The following is a 7,577-nucleotide window of genomic DNA, read 5'->3' as shown; positions in this document are numbered from 1 at the left end:
AAAAGTACTTTGCCCTATGCAGGCGCGGAACAATATCTTCTAATGTTGGCATATGATAGTGCTTTCTCGGTAAGGCGTTGTTCAAATGCGAAGGATCTAAACAAATGCGTAGTTTGTCGTTTCTAACCACTACGACCATGTAGCTTGACTAGGCAGTAGGTTCACTTACCTTTGGAATGACGGGGTCGTGCTCCATTTTATGGAGTTCCTTTTTCATGCGTTCTTGAAGAGCAACCACCACCCTTCGGGCTGGCTTGAAGCTGACTTGTGCTCCTGGCTTTAGCTCAATGTGGTACGTAACAGCCTTCAGTTCTCCGAGGCCTTGAAATACATCACCAAAACCGGCGCTTGGGTCCTGGCTTGGCCGCGCGCCCACTGAGCGTACGCGGGATATCAGTCCCAAGCGTTCTGCACGATTGCTGTTACTGGCACGGTGTGGTGTACGATAAAAAATTACGCTAGACAACTCTGAGCCTTGTAAGATGTAGGCAAGGTGATTTTTTGCAGAGATGCTTGCTTGTGGCCGAAGAAGGCTCGAAAAGCGGTCGAGCACGGCTGTGCCGACTGTGTAGTTAGTTTTCGGAGCATCGTCTCAGGCATGATGCAGCAGTTGGCTCCCGTGTCGATTTTGCGATCAACCCCTGCTCCTGCGATAAGAATTACCGCCGACCAACGGTCCTCACTGGCGATAGCATTGCTTCTAGCATGTGCAGGAAGTATTATTCTTCAGTTCCTAAAACAACCTGTTTGACTTTGCGTGCCGTTGACTTGATCTTGCTTGTGTCCGACGGCACATTCGAGCAAAATAATTTCTTTTACCGCAGTTGTTGCAGAGTTTGCCCTGAGCCGCACATTTCCCATTTGTGTGCCTTTCAAGACCACAGTTGGAGCAAGGCGTTGCACTCGTTTTGATTGCGGGGACTGTAGCGTCGGCCGTTCTGGCTCTGATTTCTCGAAGTTTTACTTGTGCTTGTTGTCGTGCGCGGCACATTTCTACTGCATTTGAAAACGAAGGATTTGCCGAGAGAAGCTTCTGCTGGAAGTCTTTATCTCTGACGCCGAGAATTCTTCCGCTTCGTATGAGCCGTTCCTCGAGCTCACTGAATTCGCACGTGCTCACGAGAATTCGCAGTTCCGTGTGCCAATCACTAAAGAACGCTCCCTCTTGTTGGTCCCCGGAGCCAAATCGGAATTCGTTCAAGGTTAGGTTCTCAGATGGCTTGTAATGGGCCTCGAACTTTTCTAAAAGTGTTTTGAGGCCTTTCTTCTCGTCCTCGCTGTCGAACTTAAAAGTATAGGGCGTTCGTCTCGCGTCTTCGCCTATCGCAATCAGAAAAGCTGCGGCTTGAACTTCCTTAGGCTGCTGGGTCAGGCTCGTCGCCGTAGCAAAAATGCATAACTCACTTTTCCATACCGTCCAGTTAGGAAACGTGTTCCAGTCGTGTCGAGTGGCTTTGGCGGCTGCAGCAGAGTTGACGCCATTCGTGCAATGGGCGTTTGTGGTCGATCCGTAGATTCATTCATTGCCGACTGGCGGCGGTAGCAAAATGAACCGCCGCCCTCACTTCTGACACCATGTAAACAGCCGAGCAGCAGGAAACGAAGGAACGCTTTATCGGACGGTAGACAGTGGGGCTAGTTTCAGTATTGGCAATAAAGCATCGCAATAACACTGGTAGCCAAAGAAGAATTCAGTAACTTTTGAATATTTGGCTCCATCTTTTCATCCACGTAGCACTAAAGTAAAGTCATGCAATATAATGCATAAATAAAATGTGTTTTTGGCTATTTTATTTTTGAGCATCCTATATCTTAATTTAGTCACTTCACTTGTTGCGCCAGCGGGCGGCGCTTTCGCTCCTATTGCTTCGGCTGCCATTCCGTTCGTTTGCTCCTGCCGCTCTTTGAACCTCTGCACATGTGCACTCCTTTGCCTTCTACTGTGCGCTGTAACATTTTATTTCTGTATCGGCCGGTGGCTCCAGCAATGTAAGAAAAACAGAAGAAAGGCCACAAGACGTTCCGCGCGGCTCTGGTTGACGAGCACGGGAAGGGACATGTGGGGTCGCGGCCCACGGGCCGACGAAGAAGAAATCCAACGAGCCGTAACCCAACGAATGATGCCCGTTTATTTTCCGACACCCAAATATATACATAGGAACAACAGCGCCACAGACGTTCACAGGGTTTCCAGACAGGATACAGAAACCGAAACCAAAACTAACGACAGAACATATTCCCCCTCTTAACCTTTCAATGTTTTAGTAAGCTGTTAGTGGGTTAGTACTGCACGGTGCTTTGTACATTAATAACTCGCTCTCATAAGAGAAACATAAGGCAATAAAAAGAAACTGACCGGTCAACTACAGCAACTACAGTTCTATATGAAACACTTGAAAACTCCATTCCCTCCCCCAAAAATTATCTGTACAAAATGGTTAAAACAACATAGGCTATACGAGAAAAAGAAAAATTACTAGAGTTTCACACATAGTCTCCGTAACGTTTTGGAGGTTGCCTTGTCAGTGGCGGTTGGACGCGAACAGGAGCCGGACACTGCTGCGGCTCAGGTGGCCCATGTTGGGAGTAGTGCGTGGCCACATCAGCAGGACGAGGCGCACCTGCTTGTGGGTCAGCCATGTCTACAGGGTCGAGAGCAGCACGGGTGGCCACAGGAGCAGGCAGCGACGCAGCCGCCGCTTGAAATGCCTCAGGAGCAGCTGGTAACTCAGGGTTCCCCGGGGACGGGAACCTCGGTGTGTCAGCCTCTGGCGCGTTCCAGGTCTCCTCTGAACGCAGAGTACAGGGACCCGAAGGGACTTTGGCAAGCTTGGATGCATTCCAGGTCCTGCCATCATCGAGGTGGAAAGAGGACTGTCCGCGCTGTCCCAGCACTTTGCGGGGACTGCCAAACGAGGAGCCTCCCTTGAACGTGATGGAGGGCTTCCTCACCCGGACGAAATCACCAACTGCGACGTTGGTCTTCTTCGCGGCTCGATGAAGATATGTCAGCTTCTTGCTGCTCTCTTGCTTATGCTTCACCCGACGACGCAGTTGACGGAGCTCGGTAGCTGGGTCCTTGAAAAAGGAAGACGAAGGTTGCCCAACGACGTCCAGACGTGTTCTCAGCAGCCTTCTATGCAGCAACAAAGCCGGGGCGACTCCCATGGTCGCGTGTGGTGTACACCGGTAGATGCCAAGGTATTCAATGACGGCTGGGCGAAGTGGTCGATGTTCCAGAAAAGCTGTCTGCGCGAAGTTCTTGAACACACGGTTGAATCGTTCTAAAAGTCCATTCGCCAGGGTATAGTACACCGAAGAGTGCGAGAGGCGAATGGCACGATCCTTCAGGAACTGGTTGAATTCTCGGGAACAAAACTGAGGGCCGTTGTCGCATACAATCTCGTCGGGGTAGCCCTCTCGAGAAAACACTGAGAGCAGAAAGATTGTCACTGTGCGCGCCGACACCTCGCTGCAAAACTGTACTTCAGGCCACTTGGAGAAATAGTCTACGAGGGTGATAGTGAACCTGCAATCGTGCGGCGCTCTTTCCATGGGACCGACGATGTCGATGGTGACCTTCTGCGATGGACGCGCTGGCAGGGCCACAGGTTGCAGCGGAGTTACTGCAGTCTTGGCACTCTCGTCTTCAGCCTGGCAGACTGTGTGGTCGTTGACGGCAATTTCCACTTACCTGTCCATGCCAGGCCACCAAAAACGCTCTCGTAGTCGCCCCTTGGTGCGAACTATCCCAGGGTGGACTTCGTGCGCGGTGGAAATGACCTGTGGGGTAAGGGAAGGAGGAACTACAAGCCGTTCCCCACGCAAAAGCAGGTCTTCGACCACAGACAGTTCTTCGCGCACAATGAAGAATGACTGAAGTTCATCCGGGATGGACATGTGGGGGGGCCAAGCTGATGCGACGTAAGCCTTGACTTGCTCCAAGGTTGCATCTTCACGCAGGAACTGCTGGAACGGTTCTTTTGTGAGGCAAAGTGGATCAATGAGAAACACGACATCTTCGTTGAACGAAGATTCTTCTTGCGTAACAGACACTGTAAGGCGGGACAGTGCATCCGCAACTTGATTATCTGACCCCTTGCGGTATTCCGCCGTATAATTGTAGCGCAGAAGACGCTCTGGCCAGCGTGCGATGCGAAGGGAGTCTTCCTGAGGTTTGAGACGACAGAAGGAAGACCAAGGCTTGGCGGTCCGTACGAAGTGTGAAGCGTCGTCCCCAGAGGTATGTGTGCCAACGCTCGCAGGCCCAGACACACACGAATGCTTCTCGTTCACCAACTTCCTCTCGTTCATACTTCCTCTCTGTTGGGGAGAGTGTGCGAGATGCGAAGGCGACTGCGTAGCTGGCACCCATCCATTTGTTGGAGAACAGCGCCAAGGCCGCAGTCAGGAGCATCCATGGAGACAACCACCGGAAGAGTGGGATCAAACATCTGAAGTACTTTGCTGGATGACAACAGGAATTTGACCTTCCGAAAACGAATGTCGACGGCATCACTATAGATGAAGGGTTGATTCTTGCGGAGCAGTGCACGCATGGGATCCACGACTCCAGCAAGGCAGGGAACAAACTTCGCGTAGTACTCGACTAGGACGAGAAATGATCGCAAACCAGCGGCATCAGTGGGGCGGGAGTGTTCAAGATAGAATCCACTTTTTTGGCAGTGGTGAGATGCGGTGGGCAGTGACACGGTGACCCAATAAAGACAATTCTTCAACGCGAAAGTTGCACTTGTGATTGAACTTGAGTCCAACTGCCTTGATGCGGCGGAGAACAGCGGCAAAGTTCGTTAGGTGCTCTTGTTCAGTCTTGCCCAATACAATGATATCGTCAATGTAGAATAGAACGCCGGAGCACCCTTTGAGAATCTGTGACATCAACTGCTGAAAGGCTGCGGTGCCAGACGCCAGACCAAAGCATACCCGCTTAAGAAGGGACAGTCTGTCGTGAGTCACGAATGCAGTCAAGTCTCGGCTCTCGAGATGTAGCAGAACCTGGTGGTAGGCGGATGCAACATCCAGCTTGGAGAAGGTAGTGGCACCGATGAGGCTGTTCAGGAGCTCTTTAGTGTGAGGAAGCGGAAAGCTGTCGGTGATGACTGCTTTGTTAGGTCCCCTGAGGTCAACACAGAGTCGAATGCCGCCGTCCTTCTTCTTTACCACGACGATGGGGGACACCCATTCCGAGGCATTAACGCGCTCGATGACATTCAGTTCTTCCAACCGACGCAGCTCTCCCGAAACTTGAGGTCGGAGTGTCAAAGGGCAGCGCCGAAATTTCGGTGCCACAAGAGGCACAGTGAGTCGGATCTTGATCCGATGGACGAAACCCTTGGCTAGACCAAGACCTGGTGCGAAGAGGGAGCCGAACTCACTAGATAAGGTCTTCGGAAGAGGGTTGGGAGGTGAAACTTGGCGCTGGCCTGAGAGCTGGGCCACCTCGACTGTCGCTGGCATGGTCGATGTCTCGAAGCAATGCAGAGACGACCCTTCAGTGTGCAGGTCCAAAGCCTTGATTGCATCAATTCCGAGAATGAATGTGCCATTCGGCACAACGTAGAACAGGAAGTACGCCTTGCGTCCCTTGAACGTGGCTTCCGTGAACAAGCAACCATGTACGGGAATGGAGCGCTTTGAATAATCGAGAAGCTTCACTCGCGGAGCAGAAAGAAAGAAGTGACTCGTCAACAAAATAGCGCTGGAAAAGATTCTCTTCCAGGATAGAAACAGACGATCCAGAGTCGAGAAGAAAATTCAAAGACGTTCCGGCGACGAGAACGTCAACGAAAATGCCGGCTGGAGCAGGACCGACCACAGTAAGAACGCTTAACCTTTCAGCATCATCGGACGAGTTCTGGCAGTCGACTTCAGGGACGGAAACGGTGTACTGACGCTGTCGCTTGTTACAGACTGAGCGGAAGTGTCCAAGGCGACCGCAGTGAAAAGTGAAAACATCGCTGACCTTGCGCTGGACAGGAGGATGACGAGGCACGGTGTTGGCGGGAACCGCAACAAAAACAGTGCGGTGGCGCCTTGTTCGAATCGCGGGAGCGCCCAGGGGAAGCAGACAGACGGGGAGACGAGCGCAGCCACGTTGTATCCCCTGAACGCCGAACGCCTCGTAAAGTTACCTGCTGAACGTGCCCGGGAGCAAGCTCGCGAACTTGCTGAGCGGCCTGCTCCAGCTGCTGTACCAGAAGCACGGTGCGCAAAACGGGAAACGATGAACCTTCTAGAAGCAGCCGTTCACGAACGTTTTGTGACGTGATGCCTTCTAAGAACTGGTTGCAGAGGGAGTCGTCAAGGGCGACGAAAGAAAATGACGCAGCAAGCTCTCGTAAAGCGCCGACGTACTCTTGTATGAACTCGCCTGGTTGCTGGGTGCGGTGGACGGAAGCAATGGCGTTCCACGACGACATTACTTGTCGGGGGAAAATGCTGCGTTAACGCAGCGACGGCTTGGTCGTATTGATGCGAGATAGGCTGGCAGCTGCGGCCGCTGCGACGAGAACGAAGTGTGTACTGGAACGCGCGCTCAACGAGTGTCATCCTAGATTAAAAAGAACACCGTTTTGCCAAGGCCTCGATTGCTAACTTCGTGACATTTACTGGTGTAGGTGCTGGGTAAATGATACGATCGCCCGAGATCCAGCCTACTTCGGACACGTCGCCACTGTGTAGTCAGACAGAGCTCACCCCGGAACACATCCGTACCAGCCGTCGTCTTCAAGGGCTCCAGCCACAGCACGGTCTGCTACCTGATCCTACCAGGACGCGGCACCAACGGTCTACTGCTGCGCTTGCCGCGACGACTCAGATCCTTTTGCATCAGCCGCGAACACCCAATGTGTTCCACGGAGGTGCTGTTGAAGACGTCGAAGATTGGCTTGACCACTTCGAAAGGGTTGCCGAATTCAACGATTGGTCCCAAGAGCGCAAGATGCGTAATGTGTACTTCGCTCTCGGGGATTCCGCAAGGACGTGGTTCGAAAACCACGAGGTGACACTGACATCGTGGGACGAATTTCGTCGGCAGTTAGTTGCCGCCCACACCAGCGCCGACAGAATGAAGAGAGCAGAGTTGGTGATGCAGGCAAAAATTCAAGCCCCTAATGAGAGCGTCACGACGTATATTGAAGATTTGGCTCGGCTCTTCAGATGTGCAGACGCTTCAATGCCCGAAGTCAAAAAAGTTCGACACCTAATGCGAGGCGTAAAGCAGGAAATCTTTGCCGGCCTTATCCGCAACCCACCGACTACGTGCAGCATACGTGCAGCTTGCGGCCTTTCTCACTGAAGCCACTGCAATGGAAAAGGCACTACAACAGTGCGCCAGGCAGAACAATCGAAACACTACTGCAATTTCGAGTGGCGTCCTTAACGTGACCCTGGGAAGCGACGTCAGTGCCCTGAGATAATTAATAAGAGCTGTCATAAGAGAAGAGCTCCAAAAAATGCAGGCGGTCGAGCCCTTGGTCGCGCGACTTTCTGTGGCGGAGATGGTGCGAGACGATATCAGGCAAGCCATCCAAGTTCCTGAACGCTTCGGGGCACCA

This window comes from Dermacentor silvarum, chromosome 3 (assembly GCF_013339745.2).
Source record: "Dermacentor silvarum isolate Dsil-2018 chromosome 3, BIME_Dsil_1.4, whole genome shotgun sequence".
NCBI classification, from domain to species: Eukaryota; Metazoa; Arthropoda; class Arachnida; order Ixodida; family Ixodidae; genus Dermacentor; species Dermacentor silvarum.
This window is presented reverse-complemented; position numbering follows the sequence as displayed.